We start from the raw sequence: 26,476 nt of genomic DNA, 5'->3' as shown, positions 1-26,476 counted from the left end.
TCTTCTTTATCCATTTGGCTACTGTGGACATTGCTGCTATATATACCACATCTTCTTTATCCATTTGGCTATTGTGGATATTGCTGCTATAAACATTGGGGTGCATGTACCCCTTCAGATCCCTACATTTGTATCTTTGTGGTAAATACCCAATAGTGCAATTGCTGGATCATATGGTAGCTCTAGTTTCAACTTTTTGAGGAACCTCCATACTGTTTTCCAGAGGGGTTGCACCAGCTTGCATTCCCACCAGCAGTGTAGGAGGGTTCCCCTTTCTCCACATCCCCGCCAACATCTGTCGTTTCCTGACTTGTTAATTTTAGCCATTCTGACTGATGTGAGGTGGTATCTCATTGAGGTTTTGATTTGGATTTCCCTGATGCCGAGTGATGTTGAGCACTTTTCCATGTGTCTGTTGGCCATTTGGATGTCTTCTTTGGAAAAATGTCTGTTCATGTCTTCTGCCCATTTCTTGATAGCATTGGTGCATTTTGAGTAGAAGCATGACACACTGTTTATTTTCAGAGAATCACTATGGTTGCAGTTTTGTGAATAGACCAAAGGGGGGCCAGATAGAGGCAAGAGCTGATGGTGGCTTGCATCTCCATCCACGAGGGAGAGGACATGGCTTGGAGCAGGGGGAGAAGGGTGGGGATGATGGGAAAGTGTTCGGTTCTGCAGGCGCTTTGAAGGTAGCGCCAACAGGATGAGTCAAGGATTACAAAGTGTTCAATAAAAGGGGTCAAAGAGTAAATATGTTAGGCTTTTCAGGTCATACAGTCTCTGTTGGAACTATTCAACTTTGCTGTTGCAAGCTGGATGTGGCCGTAGACATGCATAAATGAATAAGTATCGTGTTCCAGTAAAACTATTTGCAAAAACGTGAAACAGTGGATTTGGCCAATGGGATGTGGCTTGCCAGCTTCTACGTTAGATGTCAGGGCAAGAGAAGGAAACGAGTGAAGGGTAACTCAAAGGTGTTTGTTCTCAACCATTGGAAAGATGGAGTTACCATTTAACTGTGAGAGTGAATCCTGCCAGCAGAACAGATCTGTGTGGGGGTGGAGGGTATGGAGGACTGATCTCCTGTTAAATTTGAGAAGTCTTCAGACGTCCAGGTGTAGATGCAGGTGGATTTGTAAGCCTTGAGTTTGAGGAAAGGCTGGTCTGAAGTGGAATTGGAGACCCTAGACCAGATCAAGGAAGTGCATGTACATAGAGAAGAGCAGGGGTCTGAGGACTGAGCCCGGGGTTATGCCAGTCTTTAGCTGTTGGGAAGATGAGGAGGAATCAGCAAAAGAAACTGAGGAACTACAGTCACAAGATAGAAGGGAAGCCAGGAGAAGGTGCCATCACGGAAGTGAAGCTAAGAAAGTGCTTCAGAGAAGGTAATCTGTCCTCTCCTTACCTTCACAAAATCGTGTTGGTACGCAAGTGAGCAGAGGAACGTTCTTACAGGAATTCCCTCTAATTTCCAGACAAGAAAATTGTTGTCAGACTTTTTACTCATTTAACAAATATTCATGAGCTGTCAGGTCACCAGGCACTGTGCTTGATGCTTGGAACAGAACAGCATGCCAAAAAAGGCACAATCCCTGCCCTCAGAGAGCATGCAGTCTCTTTAGAGAGAGATGTTAATCAGGTAATTCATTAACAGTCATCAGGATGGATCATAGTCCCTCACCATGGATGCAGATCTATGAAACATAACAAGAGTTCTAAAGGAAAGGAGTTATCTAAGAAAGCAATACTATGAGTTTTCTACAAAAGAATTGATCTAGGGGCACCTGGGTGGCTCAGTCAGTTAGGCATCTGACTCTTGATTTTGGCTCAAGTCTTGATCTCAGGGTCATGAGTCCAAGCCCCACATTGGGCTCCACGCCAGCATGGAGCCTACCTTAAAAAAAAAAAAAGAAGAAGAAGAAGAGTTGATCTAATCTGGAGGGCCAGGGAACCTTCCATATTTTTCTTTGAATAAGAAATGATTTCCAACATATCACATCCTGATTGGGACATACCTGGTTTTTGAGACGATGTTTGAGAACCTCTGAACTCGAGGAAGAAATACAGGCTTTGTCCTCAAACCCAGGACCAAGTCTCAGCTGTGGGTCCTGGTGCCATTCTTGATCCTCTTTGAAACTCATTGTACTCATGTATGCAATAGTGGATAGTAAGAGCTACAGTGTTGAGGTGATGGTGAGGACTAAATGAGATTATGTGTAGAAAACACCTGGCATGTAAGCCCTTCCCATTCCTTAAGAAAAACAGTGTGTCCTTTCATACATCTGTGACATTACGTCTTCCAAAATAATTTTCCCAGGACAGGTCTTTGCTGCAAGTTGCATGTTTTCTGAGGCAGAGAGTTTCTCAGCCTTTTTTCTGAGGTATCTTCCATTTTGCCAGTGTTCTCTCCCAAGAGAAGCATGTGGAGCTCTAGTGCCCACATTTAGGAAGTGCTGGAAAACCAAAGCATCCCTGTGCAACTCTTGCTCATTCTTCTCATCCTTTATTCAGAGAAAATTCAGGTTTCTACTCAGCTGTTTAATGAAAATGCGTACTTCCAAAAAGCTGCTGTAATAAAGTATAGCTTTATTTCTCTAAAACAAAAGCGATGTTTTCTAGCACATCATGTCAGTTTAACAATATTTTCATGGAAATGTGCAGTGGTAAGCATGTTTAAATCATTGATGCAGTTTCTAATCTTTTTTAGGGGGAGGGAGCAAAATCTGTAACAGTCTTTCATTTTGATTTGCCCGTGCTAGCCTGTCCACACTTCTCCTTTTAATTAATGTAATTAAAAAAGGATAAGAGGCTGTGGTAGTATTTCGTGCATTAGAGTATCAGGATCAAGAATAATTAAAATGTCTGAGATGAGGAACATTCCTAAAATGGCAGAAAGGAGAAAGGAAGGCCTTTTTTTTTTTTTTTAATTTCAAGTGTACTGGATTATTTTTCACAAGATTTAGAAATGTGTCCGTGGTCTGAGAAACATTGATGATACGGAGTCTTAAACAAATAGGCAAGAAAGAAGGGGTGCTCCGGGTGGGTCAATCCTTATGTCTGTCATGAACAATTTTATAATTTATGTTCACCCCTCTCATTCTTGCTCCCTTGTCTGAAAACCAAGTCAGGAGTAGCATTAACACTAACTGTGGAGGGGAGTCTCCTTGGAGCATTTCTTTTTCATGAAGCAGCCCCACTTCTGTGGGTGCCTTATTTATCTTTACCTGCACTTGGTGAGCCCCACATGTATCTTACATGCGCTACAGAAATCTCACAGGTTGATTTTCCGTATGGTTTACGTGGGTTGGTTGTTGTTGCTTGAGAGTTATTACAAATCTAGAATGTGGATTTTTTGTTGTCGTTTTTCTTTTTGGAGCAAAGCAGATGCATCCTTGATCTCTAGCATTCATTTAGAACTGTCATTATTTTTGATGTTCAACCTCCCTTTGTTTTAAGACACTATGGTTTTAGTATATTGTGCTGATGGATTTACATGGCAAAAATAAAAATTGACAGCTGTGGTGAATGTTACCAGGGTTCCCAGAGTCTCTTATTTCCTCTTCCTCCGGGGCATATACTTCCCAGCCCCCTTGCAGTTGGGTGAGGTCATGTGACAAGTTTGACCAATAGAGGTGATGTCATTTGCCTCCAGGCTAAAGCACCTAAAAGCACCTCCAGAAACTAGGTGTTGAGACCACAGAAACACAAGAAGGAAGCTGACTGGATCCCGGAGTCACTGGCTGCAGAGCCTCTGCACCTCCAGTCAACTTTGCATGAGTGTGAGATCAAGTTCTTGTTGTTAAACCACTGAATTACAGTTGTTTGTTACTGCCTCAGAGTCCAGCCTACCCCAGCTAATAAAACAATTCTTTGTCAGCCTCCTCGGCCCTATTTTAAAAAATTTACTGGATTTTGAAATTTGAGGATCATTTAAAACTATATAAAACTATGCATTTGTGTGTGTATATATATATATATATGTATGTATAAAGTTTTGAAGAATATTCTTTAAAATTATGTATATAGAGTATGTAGAATATGTATTATACATACTATATATGTAATTATAAATTATAATCATAAAATTAAATTATAAACTCTAAGTACATATATAATATGTATATTCTGCCCATACATCTTTTTTAATAAAATAAACTTAAATGAACTTTTGACTTTTGTTAGATACATGCTTTGAAACTTTGGTAATATCCCTTATAGTAATTAGGATTTCACAGTAGCAGCGCCAGGAGGTACTAATCTAAACTAGCTAGGACTGGTGCTGTCTTTCTCTCTCTCTCTCTCTCTCTTTTTTTTTTTTTTAAGAGAGAGAGTGGGGAGAGGGGCAGAGGGGCCGAGGGAGAGAGAGAATCCCAAGCAGGCTCCATGCCCAGCGCAGAGCCTGACACGGGGCTCCATCTCACAACCCTGAGATCATGACCCGAGCCAAAATCAAGAGTCAGACACGTAACCTCCTGCACCACTAGGTGCCCCTGTCTTTCTCTTTTTCAAGTGTTCCTGAGACCAAGTCCCTGCCATTGCTCTGAGTGACCAGTGCCGGTTCTTATCATCCCCATATTCAAAAGTCTTCCTTGAGTCGGAGTGAAATCCCCCTTTAGTTCATTTCAAATCCATTCCGTCTTATTTTACACCTCCGGAAGTGGATATAAAAAGCTGTTCATTAGGACTGTCCTCCACAGAGCCCTTCATCTCAGGGGCCACCGTTCCCCTGTCGTTTCCCCGTCTCTTCTATGAGCCCACCAGCAGTGATTCACTGCCCCTTCCCCGCACTCCTCTAACAAGATTTTTTTTTAAAAGATTTTATTTATTTATTTGAGAGAGAGAGAGCGCGCGCACATGAGAGGGGGAGGGGCAGAGGGAGACGCAGACTCCCCGCTAAGCAGGGAGCCTGATGCAGGACTCGATCCCGAGACTCCAGGATCATGACCTGAGCCGAAGGCAGTCGCTTAACCACCTGAGCCACCCAGGAGCCCTTCTAACAAGATTTTGGCGGATGCTGGCTAGAGTGTGAAGCTGATTTGATGTTCCTGAATGGGAGGAGCGCCCTCTTTGTCAGCCCCTGCCAGCATCCCGTTGGTATTGTTCTGCTGTCTTGTGCCCCTGCAGACAAGTCTTCAATTCTGCATGGGTGCTAACACTTTTCTCTCATATCTGTGTTCTTCCTCCTGCCTGCAACACCTTCTCTAGCAGCTCACATTTAACCTTGGCGATTATAGCAGACTTTTCATTTATGGCTTCTGGATATTGTATCATGCTGGGTAAGGCCTTCTCCCCCCGCCCCCCATAAAATTGTTTTCTCATTCCAGGGGGGGAGAAAAGATTATTTTTGACCTTCAACAGAACTCAAGTCATACATTTCCTGATTTCTGATCACCTCAGCCACATGAATCTAGTCTTCTGCGTCTCTCTTCCTATTCACTGTATGTAGTTCCAGCCACTTATGTGAGTATCTTATTTTCTGTCTAAATAGAAAGTTCTGAAGGTCAGGAGTTGTGTCCTTGTCTCAACAAGAGTGTCCTGAATTTCACAGATCCCTGGAATCCACTGGATTGAGTGTCTCATATGTATTGCCTGTTCTCCGTGCCACCCCCTGCCAAGAAGTTTGCTGTCATAACTGTGGAATTTCACTCTGTTTTTGTAAAAACCAGTGTGAGGTTTGTCCCCATTTACCATGTCTCTGAAATTTCCAAGCAGTTGGGGTCTCACCTTGTCTAATACCTAGCAGTTTATTTTCGAAAATCCTGAGTAGGATGGTGTCCAGGATGAAAATACTTGTCACGAGGCATTACTGATCTGTAGGCTTTATTATTTCAATAATCTGTACAAGGATAATGCGTAGATCTCCAGGTTCCCCATCACTAAGCTGTGCTCGACGTGCTATCACAAGGACCTCAGCAACGTGCTTTTGCACCATCCCCCTCCTGACTGCAGTTAGACCTTCCAGAACCCTGCACGTGCCCTATCCTGACGTACATCATTTTCACTAATTGCTTGCTTAATTGTCTTCCCCTCTCATTTCTAAGCTTTTTTAAGGCAGGACTCGTGTCTGTCTTGGTCACCATGAAGTCCCTCAGGCCTAACACAGTGATGGACAAATAGTAGAAGCTCATTTAATGAGTGAAGGGATACATGAATGAAGGAAGTGTCCATGCTTCCCGGATATCTTAGCTGTATTGCCCTCATGTGCAGCTTCAGAGGGAGAGGCCTCTAGTGCCTGTTGGTCATTTTTACTGCTTTCCTCCCTAGTTTCATAGCCCTTGCAAATGTCTGTTGTTTCATGTGAAGGGCATGTCAGCAGCTCCCCCACATTAGGTGGGACTTTGAGTTATACCCTGGAAGTGGGGGTGATTTTGCCGTCTCCATTGACCCGCCTCCTCCCATCTTTAGAACTTTGTCTAGTCAGTTTACTAATGAGTGCCAAATTTAACAGTGAAGGCACCATTATGTCCAATACCAAGAGCTCACATTTATTGAACGTTTGCTGTGTGCTAGGCTCAGTGCTCAATGCTTCATGCTGAGGATTGTTTGATTCTGTAAAGAGGCCTGCAGAGGTAGGCACTGTTCTTATCCCTCCTGTTATAGATGAAAACCTCTCGCCCCAAATCATACAGTTAACAAATGTCAGAGCCAGGGTCTGTCCCCAGGCCATCCTTGCCAGACCCCATGTTCTGTTGTTAACTCTCGTGAAGTTGGTAGTCCTGGGCCAGCTTTCCTCGTCATTGCTTCACTGTTAATCACTTGTGAATGGCTTCTCATAATTCTCATATGATCATAAGTCCATCAGAGAGTAGCGGGCCCATCTTCAGGCGAGGAAACTGGGACGGCGCATAGAAAGTTGAAACGGCTTCTCAATGGCCACACCAGAGTAGGATGCCTCCTCGCCATTGGTGGCCCCAAATTGTTGTATTTGCTCATCTCCTCCTTGAAGGATATTAAGGTCTAGGGGGACTATCCACTTCCACGCATGCTCTGAGCTCTGTGTGATGGACATCTGAAGTGCAGTGTGACTCATTCGTTTGTATTCTGTTTCAATTAGTGCCATGTTAGACCAGGTCCCATGATTTTCACCATGAAAGATCTCTGAACCGAAGAGAAGCGTTTGGAAAGAAGTTATAGGGCATTATTAATACAATTACGTATAACAAAAGACATCATTTAACTTCCCCACATCTAACAAAGAAATTCATTTGAAGCTTCAGGAACTCCCACTGGAAGGGCAGAGCTCATCAGAGTGGGTTCTTCAGGCGGAGGAGTGTGGGCAAGGAGCCGGGCTGGCTGCTTTGTCCTGGGGGCACTTCTGTGCATGATAGAATACACCTCTCTCCCAGCTTCCCCAGCCCCTCCCTCAGCCTCCACCTAAGGACCCCACAGCACTTCCTTATCACAACAACAGGGGCAAGAATGTTGCCTTACACTTGCCTCTCGCCTGGCCCAGCATACTGCATAGGCAGCATTGGAAGAACACTTGATTTTAAAAAAGAAGAAGAGGTGACTGTGGAAATAGAGGATAGAAACAATGACCATCCTAGTGGAAAGAAGGCCTTGGTGATTTTTTTTCTGACTTCATCCACAATGTCAGAAATCACTGTTTTTTATGGAGTGTGACATTGTGTCAGTCCTCACTACAGTTGCATTCAACACTTTTTCCTTTCTCTCACTGGAATATGAGCTAGGAGAGAGCAAACGTTGTATCCATACCTAGTCCTTAGAACAGTGCATGGCACAGAGTAAGGTGCTCAGCAGATATTTCTTGAATGAAGGGACAGTACAGATGAAGAAATTGAAGACCCCAGGAGTTAAATTACTAGTCCAAGGTCACATCCATCACTTGCAGAAATTAATGGATTTGAACCCAGGACTCCCCAGTTCTGTGGAGTTCCTTCTTGCTGATTGCCTGGATAGGCCTCCATTGGAACAGTGAATGGGATATTAGAGACCCAAAGGTGTTTAACTAAGTTGCAGTCTGGGATTCAGGAAATACAGTTCTAGCCTATCCTTGCTGAAGTCCCAGTGTGACTGTGGGGAAAAAAAGCCCTCGTCTACTCAAACCTCAGTTTTGTAATATGTGAAATGGAGAAATGGAAGCAGTGCTCTCTAAGGGTCTAAGGGCCCTCAAATACCCCTGGGCTGATTTATGCTTTGTCATCTCTTATACTCAGGAGGAGCTAGGGTCAGGGCTTGAGGGAGGGAATGACTAATTCATCACCCAAGCACCTGAGGAAAGTAGTCTTCTGTTTAATTTCCGGCATGCACAAAAATTCAAGGATGACGTAGTCTGCAGCCAGCAAACACCGAGAAATCAAAGTTAAAGAGAGAAAAGAAAGTACAGGCATTTGAAGTCTCCACACAGTTTTGGGGTTGGTGGGGGGAGGAAAAAACAAGCTTGGATTCCACTCCTGGCTTGATGCAGCATATAATCTAAAACAGGCTCTCAGGTTGATAACTGTGCCCGGATCCGATCCCCGGCACATAAGAGCACAGCCTCTAAAAAGAAAAAAGAAAAAAAAAAAATAGGTGTATATCTTTAAAGCCTGTCTTCTTACGTGTGATATTTTTGTACTCCTTCGGGGGTTGCAGAGCTAGAGCCTTTGCTTCCCGCGAAGGCTTTTTTCCCCCTTCTCCCTGACTTGGGGATTATTGATTTGGAAGGCGAGGCTAATTTACATGTAAATAAATCTTGGTGCGGGGCAGCGGGACGGGGCGGCCAGATGCCGTGACTGACTTGCTGACGTCACGGCTTCATTAGCATGCGGAGGATGCGGGCACTGCAACAGCGACTACTCCGGCACCAACCAGCCTCTCCTACGGCAGTTATTATTATTATTATTATTTTTTTTTTTTTTTTTTTTTTGGTCGAGCTGCACATTTCCTGGTTCGGTGGCTTGGGCTCTGCGACCAGCTGACTGGCCGCCCCGGGTCTGGCTCAGGATCAGTTGGTGACGCTGAAGCCGGGGTCCGTGACTTCCTGCAGATTGAGAAGCTGGGTTCTCAGGAAGGCAGTCGGATCCAAAGGAAGGGTAGAAGTCACACTTTTTTTTTTTTTTTCCTTGCTCGGTGGGTGCCCAGCAGGGTCTCCAACCAGCAGTGCTGTTTTCTGTGAGCACGGGCAGAGCAGCTCCACCTTGAGCCTGCTTCTGGCTTCGGGAAGGGTCTAGATTTTGAGAAGGGTTTCCAGAAGAAGATGCTTTGGCTGCCTGCGGTCTTGCTTGCGTTCTTAGAAGCCAGACCTGGGGAGAAAGTGAGCTGTGGCAATTGACAAGCTTAGAGGGTCTGGTGGAAGCTTCCCCCCCGGCCCCCTGAAACTGGGCATTTTACCCTCCCTGGAGATAGGTAAGAATTTTGTTCTAATTCACATTAAAAAACTGTATTTTCTAGGAAGGATGAGAAAGCTGGATGTAAATGCTTTGCATGAGGAGGGGTTATCACAGCTCCATTATCTTAGTCAAGTGACATTTTTAGTGGTCCTCTGGCACCTTTTACCTTTTCAATGCTGATTAGAAAGCTCACTTGCAAAGTGACATGTCACAGCTGTAGGGAGTCTTGAAGAAACGCTTCCATCATCGTCTTCCAGCTTTAGAAGCAGCAGTTCTGTGAAAGAAGTGCAGCTATCTTTAAAAAAAATAATAATCATAAGGGGGGGAGGGTTTAAAAACCAAACACCTGCTAGTGTTCATGCACAGTAGTCATTTCTGCTCAGGGTGTCAGAAACCCTTAGAGGATCTGGGGAAGGAGGACTTCGCCGAGACTTCCAGGTAAAAGAAATGGTGCTCGAATAATTTAGGTTGAATTTTACCCAGTGCTTTCATGTTAGAAATGGTGACAGAGCTCCCAAAGATGACTGCACTACCGGGCTGAAACACATGACTCAGTGTGTTCTCGACATCGGGTTCTTGGAGGAGTGCTCCTAGTTAGTGCTCCTCACTCTTGGATTCCCAAAAACCAATCCAAGCATTACTAATCTGCCGTGGAGGTCTTGTGATGAAATCCAGATCTTTAATCCCATTATTCTTTGTTGTGCGGTCTTAGAATATGCTGGGGTCCGACGGGACTTTTATGAACCATAAATAAGCCGGGCTGGGCCACATCACACCAGGGTAAGTGATCTGTACCAGATGCGATGCCATCCGCCGGTCCAAGTACCGCTCTTGTATAATTTAGGCACATATATTATTTCCCCAGCAAGAGAGTTCTGCTTCCAGGCCATGCATCCATGACCACAGTCAGGGGAGGGCTCCAGTGTGCCATGAATGTATCGGCATGGACTGCCATATACCAAAGCTGCAGCTTGTGAGGCTGCAATTTGCTTTGCTGGATCATCTCTTTCCAGAGACTGTTTTAAACCATCTCCCTGAGACTTACACTAAACGAAGCAGCTTGGCCTCCTTGCTGGAGGCCGAATTGGCAGCTCTAATCCTGCTCCCCAGAAGGTTTATTGGCTGCTGATGGCTTTCACAGATGGGTCAGGATGAGTATCCCCCTGGGCTCCGGAGTAAGTCACAACTTTGACAGAATTACCATATTTTGGAAATTTGGATTTTAATGGCTCCTTGAGTGCTTGTAAAGGTTTTGCCTTTCCATCAGATGCTCTTTCCCCTCGGAAGTTCTTTTTTTAAATTAAAACATGTTGGCTCCACTGGGCATTTCGGCCTATAAATAGTCATGGGGCAGCCAGAAATAATAAAATAGCATTGTTTGGAATGGCAGGTTTGTAAAGGTTCGCCATGCAGTGTAGGGGAATAAATAGAAATGTAGGAAGGAAGATGCATTTATGGAAGCCTAAAGCATGAGAAGGGAACTTAAAGGTTAGGAACTGTTTAGGGATGCTGACCAAGGGCGCAGACTCTGGATTCAGACAACACTGAAGACACTTAGAGCTAGCCACCTCTCTGAGGGTTGACCCCTGTCTGTGTAATGGGGAGACCAGTAGGACCTAAAGGCAGTGTGATAGGTACACGGATTTAATGAGAGGGCATACGGAGCGCAGTGCTAGCCATGGGGCTCATGCTCAGTAAATACTAGCCATTGTTATTGCTGGCATTGTTTCCTTTTTATCACTATCCCCGGAGTAAGCATTGTTGCTAAAAACAAGACAGTCCACCGGAAAGGCAATATGTTTATATCCATTTGTCTGCAGAGGGGTGTGACTGGTGGTGAAGGTGCCATCAGCAGGGACTGTAAGTATCCACATCCATCCCCACACAAGGGAACTTTCCACCCTATTGATAGAGTTGACAGAATCTAGTGCATCATCCAGGGCTACTGTGTTTTGTAGAACTCGAGTGACCGGATGGCATCACAAAAATCATTTAGCCCTAGCTGCGGCTCAGGCATGCCGAAAGAAGGTCTCCTGTTTTGGCAGCTGACGAGTCACATGCAGAAAGCTGTGGGATCCAAATTGGAATTGACGCATTTCTGGATTTCTGTTCACATTCCTCTTCAGTTCCAACTTTGCATGTGAGAGGCAGTCCTTTTCTTTCTTCTGCTCAGTGCAGACACTTTGCATTTTTTTTTCCTCCATCCAGAGAGGCCTTTGGATGTGGGCTTCATCTGCTGGTTGGGTCCTCAGAAGTCACAGGGCTGCGTGTGTCTCACCGTGTGGGTGGCTCCAGTGTGGAGACGCGCTGTGAAGAAAGGAATAGGCCATGTTTGGTCTCTGCTGACACGATAGGTCTTTTCCAGACTTGGGAGTGTGCGCCTCATGCCACTGAGTGTACTTTAGTCACTCAGTTTGACAGCTCTTTTTCCCTTTCTTCTCAACATCTTTCTTTTAAATTTAGGTGAAGTGGAGCTCCAGCGTAGGAGTTTGAAGGACAAATGAAAAGTGACCAAAGGAGCCAGAGGAGTCTTGCAGAAAATTTTTCCTTAGGAGACTCAGAATTGGGAGTTGGTCATTCTTGGTTTCTATGGGTTTTCAGGAAAGTTGTGTTTTGCATAGAGATTTGTATTTATACCTTGAAGGCAGCCCACCTCCATTATCTCCTGCTGGTGTATGTGATCTTGAGAGAGTTGCCTAACCTCTCTGAACTTTGGTTTCCTTATGTGAAAATTGGAAATCAGTTCTCCTGGACATACAGCATGGCCGTGAAATGGTGGCTGTGATGTCCTTGACCAATTCTTGGTACCTGCAAGGTGTTGGATTTTCTTTCTGGTGCCGATAATGTTCATATTTCCCATTTAGTCTCAACCTATGCACAACAGGAGGTAGGAGTTTAAATACTCATTTGACGGAGGAAACTAAGGCCACAGAGGGAGAGGCGCTTACCTTAAATGACACACTGGTGATGAAGCTTGGGACCTAGCAGAATGCTGCTTCTACTACACTTCAATTCCAAAGGCTCAGAGTGGGAACAGAGCTTTTAACCACCGCACCGCCCTGCCAGCCTTGAATTAGCAGCAGTGTCTCTCTTCAGAAAGCCTCAAGACACGGTCCTCTCTCGTCTCTGTTGTTTTCAAACACACTCCAGTGAAAATGGTCTGTCCCTCAGGCAGGATTGTGGCTTTCATTTGGCCAAGGGCTTTTCTTTTGTGTCTGAAGGCCCATGAAAACCATTCTCTCTTCCCTCTCTCCCCGACTGTTGTACTTAAAAATCAGGTAATTGCTGGTGACCGTGAACTGTGGTGAACTAAGAAGCTTTGGGGCTAGGCACTGGGAAAATCAGTTTCCCTCATTGATATTCATAACTGACACTTGCCACTTTGCTCTGGTCCCAACCTGTGAAGATTTTTAATGAAATGTTCTTGTTTGTATGCCTTGTCCGTGTGTGCGTGTGCGTGCACGTGAACGCATGTTTGGGTGATGCAGAAAATAAAATGTTGGATAAGATCACACTGAGTTTCCAGCAACCTAAGTCCTCCAAAATCTCACTGGGGGCTTGGCCAGTTGAGTTTGGAGACTAGGTTTTCTTTCTCCTTTGGCCTGTTGTTGGAGCAGCTCTTTGTTTGGAGTCTGAAACCTGGAGGGTTGCTCGTTTTGTTATTTCCCTGGGGACAAGGCAGAGGGAGAAAGCAAGGAAAGAGAAGGGGGGGGAGGGACTAGATGGAGGAGTTAGGAGGAGGGGAGGAGGGAAGCCAGAATGTGGAAGCAGCTGGGAGAATATCAGAGCAATCTCCAATCCACCATGAAAGTGTAAAGCTGAAGGTTCCCTGTGGGTGAAGTTGCAACTCAAAGACAGGAGCCTCTGTTCTCCTTCAGCTAGAAATTCCTCTTCCCATCTGTCCTACAGAACTCATAGTGCAGCCATTTTAAATCCTCAAACCTTACTGGTGGCTAAACACAGTATGTGTTTTCCACCAGGGCACCATGGACCATTTTGAAAAATGAATTAATTAAAAAGAGCACGTTTTCAAGTACGATATGCACCTGGGTGTAGATGGTAAACTTCCAGTACATGTTTGGCCATTAAGTCTGGAAAAGTCAGGTTTGCTGAACCAAAGACTCAAATTTTCTGAGCACTGACACAGAAGAGGAGATGTGACACTAGAAGGGACACAGAATCGAGAAGCCTCACTGGTTGGAAGTGGGGGCCTCAAGGAAGTCAGGGCCGGCCTCATATGGGAAAGTGTTAACCCAAATCTCACTGCCTCGGAACAGCAGAGTGAACCTGAAGGAGGAAGGAAGAATGATTTCTGGTATCCCCCTTCTTCCTGGTTCTAGCATTCGAGCTGCTATATATAAACCAATCCTGAGGCTCTGGAGGGATCACAGGCATCATTTAGTCCTTGGAATGTGGAACAGAGATGGAGCCCAGGTTGGTACCTTTGACAGTCTGGCACTCTGCATGCCTCATGATAGATGGCTGACTTGCGTTGCCTCCATTCCTCTCACACGGGGAGCGCCACTGGCCTCAGAGCCCCCACCCTTCCCGGGCTCCTTAAATCAAACCTTACAAATGTTATCCAGCCCCATCCAGGGTTAAAAGTAACTGGGACAGGAATTCTTAGCATTTTATTTCAACTGGGCAGGATGCCATTTTTCCAGCTCTTTTCTTGGCATCCATTCATCAGTTGTGAGTCCTCAGAGATGCTTGTTCAGGAAAGTTCCAGAATTCAGCTGAGAAACAACCATACTTTCTGTGGTCACAGGGTCAGATAGGTTTTCAGAGTAGCTGTTAGTGTACGTGTAAGTATGTTTTGGTTGTCTGTGTATCTGTTTATAGTCTTTGTGTTCGTGTTTGTGTGAACGTATAGAAAAAGTAATAACTATCAGAGATGGAGCGCCTACTGTGTGCTAGCTGACATATACTGTGGTTTACATACCTTGCCTTATTAATTCTTGCAGCAATTATGCAGCTGGGGATCATTAGCTCTGTTTCATAGTCAAAAAACCAAGACTGCTCAAAGTTAAGTGACTTGCCCAAGGTTATGCAGACAGTAAAGAGTAAAATTGGGATTCAAACCCAGGATAATCATCATCCAAAGCCTGAATAATGTCTGCCATTCTTACCATAACATCCCACTATAAATATTTTTTCTTTACCTTCGAGATCATTTCTGTGGATCTCTCATTTGAGAAACATCTCATTATTCACCTCTCAAAATCCTTTCAGTTAATCTTTTGATAAGATTAGAAGAAACATGGAAGAGAATTTGTCAGACCTAAAACAGAATACAGTGGCGTCAACTCCAGTTTTCAATGTGGCTTTTAGAATGGAAGGGAGGTTGGTTGGAAAGTCAGTTAAGACACACTGAGGTGAGGAGTAAAAGCTAAAGGCCAGTGGAAGCAGCCCTTGTGTGGACAAGAGGCAGCGTGGGAAGTTCTGCCATGCTAAAATTGTAAGTGAACATGGGCAAACCCAGTCGGAGTGTAGAGAGAGAGGGGCCATGCTTGTTAGTTTTCGACCCCTAGTTGCATGCACATTAGGTTCTAACTAGAACGTATGTGTTTCCCTTTCTGAGCTTCTGTTCTTTCATCCCTAAAATAAAGGTCCTGAATCAAATAATCTATAAGTTCTCTTCCAGCACCGACCTTGATGGAGTGTGAACTTTGAGAATGACCTCAGCCTTGTCGGTGAAGGCGTGTGATTTGCCCCATTGGCTGCTCTGGTGCAGAGAACTAAAAGGTCAGGTTTTCTATCAGGACCTGACCCCTCTGTGTTGTGAATATGTGCTGCAAGATGAGAAACAGTAGCTCTCCAGAGAATGACTTGAAGCTTCCTGGAGAAACATCTGACCTTTGGATGTTTCACACTAGTGAAGAGGGGGTGCATGCACCTCACCGTGTGTTGGTGTTGCTCATTCACTCCTAGAAGCCCTTCGGGGCTGTTAGGTATGCAAGCATCCCACAGAGTGCCAGAGAGGAAGGCTGCTTGGGTCGAATGTGTATACCCCTTGTGGTGTTGCTAAAATTCAGACTCAGCATTTTTAACACGCCCCCTGGTTATGCCACTGCTGCTCCTTCTTGTTCCTGTCACTTTCTAACGGGCATCCAGTGCTGCACAGGAAAGAAAATTTAACTAAATTCAGAAATCCCAGGTTCTAATCCCAATTATATATTTGAGTAAACCTCAAAGAAATCACTCAGCTCTTACGGAGTTTCTCCTACAGAGTTATAAAAATAATAACTAACATTGAATGCCAGGCATTGTGCTCGCTCTTGTGTGTGCTGGATCTTATTTCATACTCGTGATAACCTTACAAGGTAGAGTCTGTTATCATCTGTATTCTATAGAAGCTAAGCACAAAGAGGTTAAATAACTTGCCCAAGGTCCACAGCTCATAAATGGTCAGCCTGGGATTTGGGTTGTACCATCTGAGTCTGGAGCCTTCACAGCTGTAGAGATGATAGATGGGAGGGGCGCCTGGGTGGCTCAGTCGTTAAGCGTCTGCCTTCAGCTCAGGTCATGGTCCCAGGGTCCTGGGATGGAGCCCCGCATCTGGCTCCCTGCTCGGTGGGAAGCCTGCTTCTTCTTCTCCCAATCCCCCTGCTTGTGTTCGCTCTCTTGTTGTGCCTCTCTCTGTCAAATAAATAAATAAAATCTTCAAAAAAAAAAAAAAAAGAGATGATAGATGAGAAAGATCTTGGAACTTACTTGTGTGTGTGTGTGTTTTACACAAAACATATCATATAAATAAACACATTCATTTATCTGGTATGCTCACCTAAGTATTCAGGACACCTGAAATTAGAAGAGGTAGATGAAGTGTTTTCCAGATGAGGTTGTATTTGTCTTAAGTGACAAATATTCCAGTTTCTATAAATTAAAGTCAAATGCTTTGTGAAGTTTTGAAGAGCACAGGTGTTTGCTGTGTTGTCTCAGGTGTTTCAGCTAGGCCCCCCAAAAAGTGTTCCCTAAGAGGATTGTTCAGAGGAATGGGGCATTCTGGTTAACTGAGGTTTTGGCTATTTGCAATGAAATCCAAGTTAGTTTCCTGTCTTATTTTTGCCAATTTGGAAAATATACCCAATCACTTTTCTACCTTTATAGGAAGAGCAGGGTTTCTTGTGCATGTTTCCTGTGGTTTAGGACGTTGCAGCCATGTAAATTATTATCCTGAACATGAATTCCCAGTGAATTTGTTCTTCCAGTGGAAGTCATAAGAGGTTGACTGCGAACATCCTTTGAATTTGGTATCTGTCACCTCACTGGACACCAGGCTGCGATCTGGCAGGGTAAGCAGAGGTCTGCTTTCTTCTCTCACGCCTCCCTGTTATTCCCCAGAAGCTTCTATTTGACTGCTAGAGGCAGTCTTCTTCAGATGAGGAAATTATTCTTATGTGAATGTGTACCCATATATGAAATCCGTTCTTAGAAACATCCTGACTGTAGAGTTAGCGTGGCGAATGCCTGGCACCTGCATCACCAGACCCCAGTCTCCCTGGTCCATTGCAGATCTCACTGATGAAACCCTACAATCTGTTCGTCACATACCAACAGAATCTTTGAATTGTTCTCAACCCACAACACCAGGCAGCCCGTACCCATCCGTTGCAGTTGGCCCAAGAGAGTTAACCTGCATGTAATGTCGACCCTTAAAAACTCCCTGAAGGTTGATTCTCTTTTCAATTTGGTAACTATGTATTAAACACCTAATTGCTTAGATGTGCGAAGAAGAAATTCTGTTTTCCACGTGCTCCACACTTTATTCTTCCCTCCCCAAAGTGGACAACCTGCAGGCCTATTGAAAGTCTGAGTTCATTGAATTTTTAGTTAATTCAAGTTTTAATAGAGTTTTTCTCCTTTCTTTGGGATATGCATCCTGTTGTTCTGATTAATCTGGTGAGTGTTTTTAAGGTTCCTGTCACTTTTCATCACCAGTGAATGTAGTCTTTCTCCAGCTTTCCTGCTATGATGCTCCTGGAGGAATACCCACGTTACAATGACCTGCTTTCTGTAGACATCCTCTGGGCGGTTCAGCCATTAGGTAGGTGACCCTGCAGAGGAAATGGCTGCTTTTGGCTCGGCAACTGCACAGCGCTAGGCTAAAGCCCTCCCCCTGACAGCTTATCAATCAAGAATCAGGAATTGGTTTAAATGACTGCTTAAGTTTACCCCTTGCGTTTGAGTTCATCATGTCAGAAGTCACCTGAAAAGCTGGTCTAGACTAGATGCTTGCCACCAGCTGGAACAGTGAGCCCCCCACCCGTCTCTCATGCTTTCTGTGCAGGTTCGGACACTGCAACACCTGCCTCATTAGGAAGTGGGGTGAAAATACAAAGCAAAGAATTCACATATCGTTCTCCCAACAATGGGAGCTCGGGTTCCTGCTAGAATGGCTTCTGAAAGATGAGTAGATGGAAAGCAACCTAAGCACTGGGCTCCACTGATCAGACTGGCTTAAATCTGCCTTCCCTTCCCTTTGTCAGTTCTGCTGCCTGAGCTGCTGCCTAAACACCACTGTGGTTTGCCCTGGCCATGCTTAAAAGTTGTTTTAAATTCTGTACCATTGAATTGCTAAGGTTCGGCTTCCTAAGCGGTAACTATGATATCATTTGCTATTTTGAATTTGTAAAAGAGAGTGAGAAATAGAACATCAGCAACATGGAAGGCGCTGTCTCAGGCCCTATGGGGATTGGCAGAGAAGGCCTTCTGTGCTCAACCAGTTCTCGAAACCAGGTGTTTTAAACTTGGAATCCAGGAGTACCAAAGGACCAGCAAAGATTGATGAACTTTTTGAAATTAAATGCAAAAATTTCTGTGAACATGTGGGGGTTTTCGTGTGTGTGTGTTTTTTTTAAAGGGAGAGGATCTCAGCGTTCATCAGATTCCTAAAGACATAAAGTAACCCAAAAGATAAGAACTACTAAACTAGATGGTATATGGTTGTAACCTCATCCAGGAAAATCTCTAAAGGTTACTAAGTGACTGGAACAAACTCTCCTCCTGCTCTGTGGAAGGAAGCACACTACTTTTCTGCATGGCTCCCCAGGAGCTAATGTTAAGCTCTGTGGATACCTGGATCCACAGAGGAGAATTACCTGGATCTCTTTCGTTTTACAGATGGGTAAATTGAGGTCTGTGGTCTCAGGTGCCAAGGCCATGGCAGTCCTCGTTTCTTCTGTGTTTCAGAGACTTTTTAGTATTCATTGAACACTTGAACAAGTTTTTGGGAACATTTGCTTTGGGTTAGGACAGGGGTTTTCAGCCTTTCGGTATATTCAAGGCATTCTTTCAAAAACTTGACATTTTGCAATACACTTAACAGAATTAAATCGCAGTCTAGTTATGGTTCGATTCTCAGTCATTCTCAACAATAAATACTTTCTTCTCTGTCCTTACCTTCCTCTTTGCCTACTTTCATTTAATCCAGGAAAAAGGCAGTCTTTCTTTGGTATGATTTTGTTGACATACTACTGATTGTGTGAATAGTAGACTCACACTCTACATTTCTGGCATCATGGTAACAATATACATTTTCAGTTACTGCAAAAAAATAAGTATAAAGAAAAGAAAATTTTACACAGTGACCATAATCTTGTGCCTGGCCGTGAAAGGTTCAGAGCCTTCTGGTTGAGAGCTGCCAAGCTAGATTCTGGGCTGGGCATTAAAGATTCAACATTTTAAAGACTATACCTATTGAATGCTTATTGTTCTAGATATAAGATAAGCTCCTTGACTTTGTAGAATTTACATTATAGTGGGAAAAGCATAATGGAGACATCGGCAAATAAGTTTCTGAGCGTGACAAATGTTAAGAAAAAAATTGAAGGGCAGTAGAACAGCGAGTGAATGAGAAGGGGAAGTGGGCTACTTTCTGGAGCGTCCTTGGTGGAGGTGAGTCTGAATGACATGAATGGTGAAGAGTAGGCCGGCTCATAAAGAGTGCAGGGAAGGATGTTCCAGGCAGAGGAAAAGCCGCTGCAAAGATCCTAAGAGAAGGATGGCCTTGGCAAGTTCAGAGGACAAATTAAAGGTCAATGTAGCTAACACACAGTAGACTCTGTGGAGAGTGGGACAAAATAAAGTTGGAGAGAGAGGAAGGGGGCAGATTACATTGGATCTTGTGGCCAGGGTTAAGGAGAGTATACTTCATTCTGACTGCATTGGGAACCAGCCGTTTAAGCAGGAGACTTGAGTGTTGTCTCCCTTGTTTTAAAAAACAAACAGCTGGTGGAAAATAGATTCTAGAAAGGCAGGGCTGGAAGAGGGGAATTCGAAGAGTAGGCTGTTACAATAGCTGGGGCAGGAGGTCGTGGTGAATTGGACTACGAGAGTAAAGGGCAGGAATAGTGAGACGAGCCAATGAAGAAATGACCGAGACTCATCCGTGCACCGAGGAAGTCCACAGTCTGGACCATTGTCCATGGTGACAACCGTGCCGAAAGTGTGTGGGTGTGGCTATTTCCAGTAGGCTTTGGGGGTGGGGGTACGTCCAGGGGGCATACGTTCTTCAACCGTCCGTCACCTTGTCAAAATCTGAATATAACAAATTCTTAAGTATTTTCAAACCGTTACTCCTGTAGACCATGTGAATTCAATCCATCAAGGGCTTCTTTCCAATAAAATATGAAACTAGGAAATGTTATTTTCTTTCGATGTACTTCCCCTGTCTTCTCACTGCTGCAGAATGAGGAAACTAGCTGTGGCTCGGAACAAAACCACAAAAACCGTTCCATGGATCCAGCTTCCATGGAAGGGAAGTCAGCATCTTGCCTCTTTCGCCTAGCCTCCCGCTGTGGGAAACCCTGAGAAATGTGTTTTGTTTTCCCTTGGACTTGACTGAAGCCAGGTCTCTCCTGAAAACAACGTCTTTCCCTATTGTGTCTGACTCAATCCGAATCGCCGGGGCTTAACTTCCAGCTTCAGTATTTGGTAAACACCCAGTTTTTTGATGTTCTTGTCTCCCAAATCTGCCGGGGTTGTCTTGATCCTTTGGCCTCATTCACTGAGGAACATGGATTTCTGGGAAGTTTCTGCCTCAAGCCCTTCAGCAGGGATATTAAAGGGCCCCTGTCAAGTTTTGAAGGGTGTGACCATTGCCAGAATCCCCGCAAGCCAAGCCCCTGAGGGATGCTGTTGCCAGCTGGCCCACCGCCATACCAGAAATGGCTGGATTTCAGTGGTTCTCTGTGTGTGGAGCTGGCTGAGTTCCCCTGGATGAAAGGCAGCCTAACATAAACTGAAAATGTTATTAATAAGCAGCCACTTAAGAATTTCCTATGACCTGCCAGTGATTTGGGGGTCTCTGTGTGAACACGGAGAAAAGCACAACTTGTTCTACATGGATTAGGGGACCGGGGCCGTCAGTCTGCAAGGGCATCAAAAAGGCATTCAGGTGTTTGGTGAAGGGCTCTGGAGTCCAACAGATCTCGGTTTGGATTCCTGCTTTCATCACCTCCTGGCCGTGGGAGCTAGGGTGAAGTTCCAGAAACGCTTGGAGCCTTGGTTTTCCCATCTGTAAAATGAGAATAATAATGATAATTTCCATCTCGTACTGTGCTTTGAGGATTGAATAAGGAACTGGCTGGAAAGTACCCAGCATACAATCAGAAAATATTTTCTTAAAAAGAAAAGTTGGAGGGTGCCTAGGTGGCTCAGTCAGTTGAACGTCCGACTCTTGATTTCATCTCAGGTCATGGTCTCAGGGTCATGAGATTAAGCCCCCCGTCAGGCTTCAAGTTCAGTGGGGAATCTGCTGGATATTCTCGCTCTCCCTCTCCCTCTGCCCCTTCCCCTACATGAGCTCTCTCTCTCTCTCTCAAATAAATTAATTAATTTAAAAAAAGAAAAGGAAGGGTGGGGAAATCATACCCTAGAAATGGAACCAAATGGACTTTACTTCCCCTGCTCAGGGGAAAAAAAAAAAAGTATTTGGGGTTCTACGCACTCCCAGCCATAGCACTTGGCATCTCCGAGCTTCATTTTCTTTATCTCTAAATGGGCAATAATAGCCCTTGCTATTCTCATTAACCTTGTAGAGGTTCAAAAAGGTAATTCAAAGGGTAAAATGCATGGTATGCTCTAAAGTGCTTGATTAGTCCAGGGGTCAGTAATTTAGTATGTAACCTGTTCTACCTTATTGTATTTTGGTAAGAAAAGAAGATCATTTGTGTGACCTTGAAATATTAAAAGCATGCTAAAGATAAGTAATCCTTTGGTAAGGATAGTAATCAAGTTACTTGATTAGTCCAGCACACCTTTAAGTATATAGTAGGTGTTTAATAAAGACTTATAGAAAGGACTTATTTGCTCCCTCTTTTCCATTGATCTATTTTCTATCCTAACTGGAATACATTAGTAGGGTCTAGATTAACTTCTAGAGAACAGGGATCATGACTGCTTTTACTTGTTTTATTTTCCTTCCTTCCACATAGCACAGGGCGTGACATACCGGTAACTAGTCAGGTTTCACTACCTGAAGCATGCTGTATGTATCCACTGTCTAATCCTACCAGCAAGTCAATGACATAGTGGAGTTAGGATTTGAACCCAAGTCACTGTGCCTCCAGAATCTAAGATCTTAATGCATTGCACTAGATACTGCCTTTAAGTACTTAGGCAATCAATATTTAATGCCTCAGATCTTGTCTTCCTGAGATTAGCCAACTTCTTCTACAAGGGAGGTAGAGTCTAAACAAGTAGTTCAGCAGATGGCATGGAAGAAGAAGGCAAATAAAGAGGTATTTTGTGGAGTCTTTCAGTCCCTGCCACGAAGTTTGGAGGTGAGTGTTAGAATTTAATTTGCAGTTACTTCCTCAGAAACTATTCTCCTGAAGGACTCATCGGGAAAGGAAGCACTCTTGGAACTTACTCTGCTCAGTGACCAACGAAGCAAAACATATGTGTCATAAAATCACAGTTAGCATGTGGACAAAGTGAGGTTGAAGAATTCTTCCAGAAAGAGTAACCATTCTGTCTACCTTGGTGTATTCTTCACAGACCAGTGGGTCTGACAGGCAGCTGAGGAAATCAGAGCTCCTCTAGATACCCATAGCCTTTCTTGGGGTTGCAGTGATGTAGGTAGCAGTGTTGCCATGGAGACACCATCCGTGGCCAAGCTCCTCTCCTTTGAGGGCTCACTGTGTGTACTCATTATGATGCTGAATTAGCTAGCTGTGTGTTTGGTAGGCAGATTCCTCACTGGCCAGGGAATGTTTTTACAATGAAGTCAACACTCCTTCACATGGACTGTTACGTGTAATTCTCCACCTGCCCTCTTGTCGCCATCTTTGACTCCTCTCCATATCTTGATGACACCGTGTTCTCTCCCACCTCCATGTCTTTTATTCATCTGTTGGGAATATTCCTTCCTTCTCTTTTTGCTTAGTATCCTCCTACTTGGCAACATTTATGTCCAGCTTCCTCAAGCCCTCCCTGACTCTTTGGTAACCAGGAGCTCTCTGTAGCACAGTGCCTGACACATGGTAGGTTTTCTGTTAATAACTCTCCTAACAGCAAAGTCGCAGAAAGTGGTTTTCTAGTTGGTTTGTCTTAAACCAAATTATTTTGAAAAACTGCCGTGTTAACATCGTTGTTTCTATACATTCTTCTAGATTTCTCTGTTAACATTCTGCCACATTTGCTACATGTTGTCCCTCTCTCTCTCTCCACACTTGCATATATATTATTAATATTCTAGCTTACCTGTGTGAAATGACAAACACCCTTTACCTGATCATATTTCAGCATCTGTCTCCTCGAAACAAGGACATTCTCCTCAATATCCCCCCAAAGAACTCTTCACTTTGATATGCATGGTTGAGTTCTTTGTGACTATATCTTTGTGTCCCAGTCAGACAGGGACTCTTATTTTTTGTTGTTGTTGTTGTTGTTTCGTTTTAATTCCTCACAATACCTCCTGGGATGTATAGTACATAGATGTTCAGTGAATTATTGTTTAATAAATGAAGCTGCTTGCAGCAAACATATTTGGTATTCCCTTTTTCCCCCTTGGCACTTACCAGCCCAGTTTACTGTGACCCATGGGTCCTGTCCGCGTCTTGCCTGTGGGTAAGCCGAGGGGCCCCAGGTACAGTCCTCACCCAGTTGGTAATTGGTGGATAACCACCTCTGCCTCTTGGACTCTCCAGTGATACATTTGTGAGGAGTGTTTCAAACCATCTTCCATAGCTCCTGAACTGAAAGGGGTCACTGTTGTCCAACACTGCAGCCTGCTCATTACCTCACCTTATGTTGGCATCCTTCCCTTCGCCCAGTTCCCTTTTCAATTTCCTCAGGACTTTTTGGGGATCAACCCCTACGATTCTTTATACTCAGATACCTCCTGAGGATCTGATTATGGGGACAGCCGATCTAAGGCATTGTCCCTCAGTTTGAGACGTCATACTCCCAAATCAAAGTATGGTGATAGAGGTTGAAAAGTTTTTCTAAGAGAGGTCATACAGGAGACTTATTTTTCAAAGGGAATGTGTTTCCACTGCTCAGAAATTACAAGATAAATTCAGAGTAGGGAGCTGTGTATGTTTGCTCATGGAAATAGGAATTGACATATTACACTGAAAATTATCCTCTACCACCTTTGCAGCACCTGGGAGAGAGAAGCTCCTCTTGGTGCAGATGGCCAGAGCCGCTGGAGCCCGGGCAGAGGGCAGGGAGCTGGAAGGAGCCAGGCAGCATGGTCTTGGCTCTCAGCACGCACCAGCCTCCTACCCAGCTGGCCCTGTCACAGTCTCGCCCTTTAGCTTCTGTGTTTATTAGGAAACCATTTTTCCTTTCTCACAGAGATAGGAATCTTGCTTGCAGACATGGCAAGTGTCAAGGTTCATGCCTGGGTCCCTCATTCAGACTGAGTGTTTGCCAGAAAGGGGTGGGAACAAAGTATTGTAGCTGGGGGGAGGGAGTGAAGGAGCCAGTCAGGCTGCAAATAACAGGATATGCTGATATCTGGGTATCAAGACAGAGGGACATAGGAATTTCAAGGAGAAGGGAACGAAGGAGAACAGGAACTTGAGGCACACTCTTAGATGTTGCCATCCCTGAATTTCCCATCTGTGCTTGAGCTTTGGGACAGGCAGCAGCTCATCCAGCGTGGTCACTGTCATGGAGGCAGACAGTGATGGGGGAGGGGAGGCCGCATACCATCTCCTGAGAATGTCTCATGCTGCACTCTTCCCCACCTCAGGGCCTTTGTGCTTGCTTTCCTCTGCCTGGAGAACGCTCCCCCTGGGTTCTCTCAGAGTTGCCTCCTATTCAGTATTCTGATCACAGCTCAGAAGTCACTGGAGCGGGGAGGCCTATCCTGACCCATCCTCAGCCCGTCTCTTCTTCATCTCCCTGTTTATTTCCATTATGGCACTTACCACAAGCTACAAATGGCAGGTTTAGCTATTTGTTTATCTGCCTATTGTGTGCCTTCCCCACCGGAGTCTAAGTTGCATGAGATTAAAACCGCCGTATGTCTTGGTTCCGCTCTATGTCCAGCATCTTAGTACTGTACCTTTGCATACCGTAGATGCTCATTCACTGTTGTCTGCTTGGATAGTGGGTAGGTTGCATGGCTGGATGGATATGGATAAATGGACAGACGGACAGACAGATGGATGGCAGGATGGAAGGATGCATGGAAAAAAAGAAGGAAGATTCAAGGTGGTAGAAAGATCCCTTGTCTCGGAGTCAGATGACATAGGTTCTCATCTGTACAACTTCAGTGAAGTCACATACGAGTTGACAGCCTTAATTTTTGTATCTGTGCCATGGATTCAAATGCTACCTCGACACGACTGCTGAGAATGAATAAATGAGATAAACTATGCAAAGATCATACGAATATTACACATCCTCCATAAATGTGAGAAATTATGCTAGTAGTAGAAACGTAGCCACCGTGTTCACCCTTACCTGGCGTCCTCGGGTCAGAAAGCAGGGGTTGGAGTGGAGAGACAGGAGCCTGGGCCCTGGAAGTCAGAACTGTCATGTTGAGCCCTTACTGCTTTGGGGGGCAGTTTCACCAACTGGAACATCCTGACTTCATTTCAGGCCATCCTCCGCCCGTGTATCTCTTGCCTGTCTTCCTTTCTGCCGTTCTGATCCTCCACGTGTGTTTGGTGAAGGAGGCAGAAGGTGGGAGCAGAAGCTCCATGCGTAGGTTATCTAGTCATGTGACCTGTGCAGTTTTGGAGGGAAACAGCTGGTGTTCTGTGTCATTTTGACAGTTTTGCCTTATTCACAACAGGATTATGTGAGTTGTATCTTAGGGCCGGCAGACCCCACTTGCAGTTCTTATCGGATTACTTGCAACACAGCACGGCAATGCCTTTTCTGCTAACGACACCCACTGTCTCTTCATTTGTTGACTTTGGGGCAGCCTGCAGCCCAGTAAAAACTCTTTTCACCGGGCAGCCTGCAGCCCAGTAAAAACTCTTTTCACCCCGTCCACTTTGATTTACCCCCTAGGGACACCCAGGGGAGGTATCCCCGCGGGACAGTGAACTCAGAACAATGTTCACCTCATTTTAGGCTGACTCTTTGCATGCATGTGAAAAGTTGATGCTCTCATTGGAAACTTAAGGAAATTGGGCAGCAGAGCAGACTGCAAAAGTCGAGCTCCTGCCCAGCTCCTCCCAAGTCCATCCTGCCTAGGGTGGATCCTCCAGGTGGTTTAAAGTGATGTCAGTTGCTACAGCATTGAGAGTATGTGACTGATGTACAAAGACCCAATTCACAGCCAGGGCTTAGTGGTTTTAAATTATCCATGCCCCATCTCTCCCCACTTGCACAGAAAATTGAAAGTCGATAGCTGTTGAAATCTGGTTTTTCAGATGTGTTTTTATCTGACGGACCTAACTTAACTCTGCGATACCCATAAATATATATGCAATTCCTACACTACCGGCATCTTCCTTGCTACATAAGTAAGTTCTCTAATCCTGTTACAGGGCACTGGATCAGAGCAAACCCACTTATCTGGATTGAATAATGCCCTTCTCTTTGCCGAGAGTGTTGTGTGTACGTGTGTGGGTGTTCTGGCTCATGCCTTGTCATTCCAGGCCAGTCTTGTCTCTTGGTACTTGCTGATGGGGAGCACATAGAATGAAATCTGGTCTCCAGTTTCTTAACAT

At 44.7% G+C, this 26,476-nt stretch overlaps 1 protein-coding gene across 6 annotated transcripts in view; it reads left to right on the top strand.

Annotated features, from left to right (window-relative positions):
* The window catches only part of PRICKLE2 (prickle planar cell polarity protein 2), a 314,675-nt gene that overhangs the window by 194,185 nt on the left and 94,014 nt on the right, over positions 1-26,476 (top strand). The window contains exon 1 of one of the 6 annotated variants that reach the window (XM_073901502.1): positions 8,868-9,351. The exons of the other annotated variants lie outside the window; for them this stretch is intronic. The gene's annotated coding sequence lies outside the window, so the exon portion shown is untranslated. Of the gene's footprint in view, positions 1-8,867; positions 9,352-26,476 lie in introns of those variants that run through there. 6 annotated transcript variants of the gene reach the window in all.

Source organism: Callorhinus ursinus, unplaced genomic scaffold, assembly GCF_003265705.2.
Source record: "Callorhinus ursinus isolate GAN/ISIS: 27379988/994484 unplaced genomic scaffold, GSC_fseal_2.0 scaffold15, whole genome shotgun sequence".
NCBI lineage: Eukaryota > Metazoa > Chordata > Mammalia > Carnivora > Otariidae > Callorhinus > Callorhinus ursinus.
Note: the sequence above shows the minus strand (reverse complement) of the source record. Positions and strands in the feature narration are given on the sequence as shown.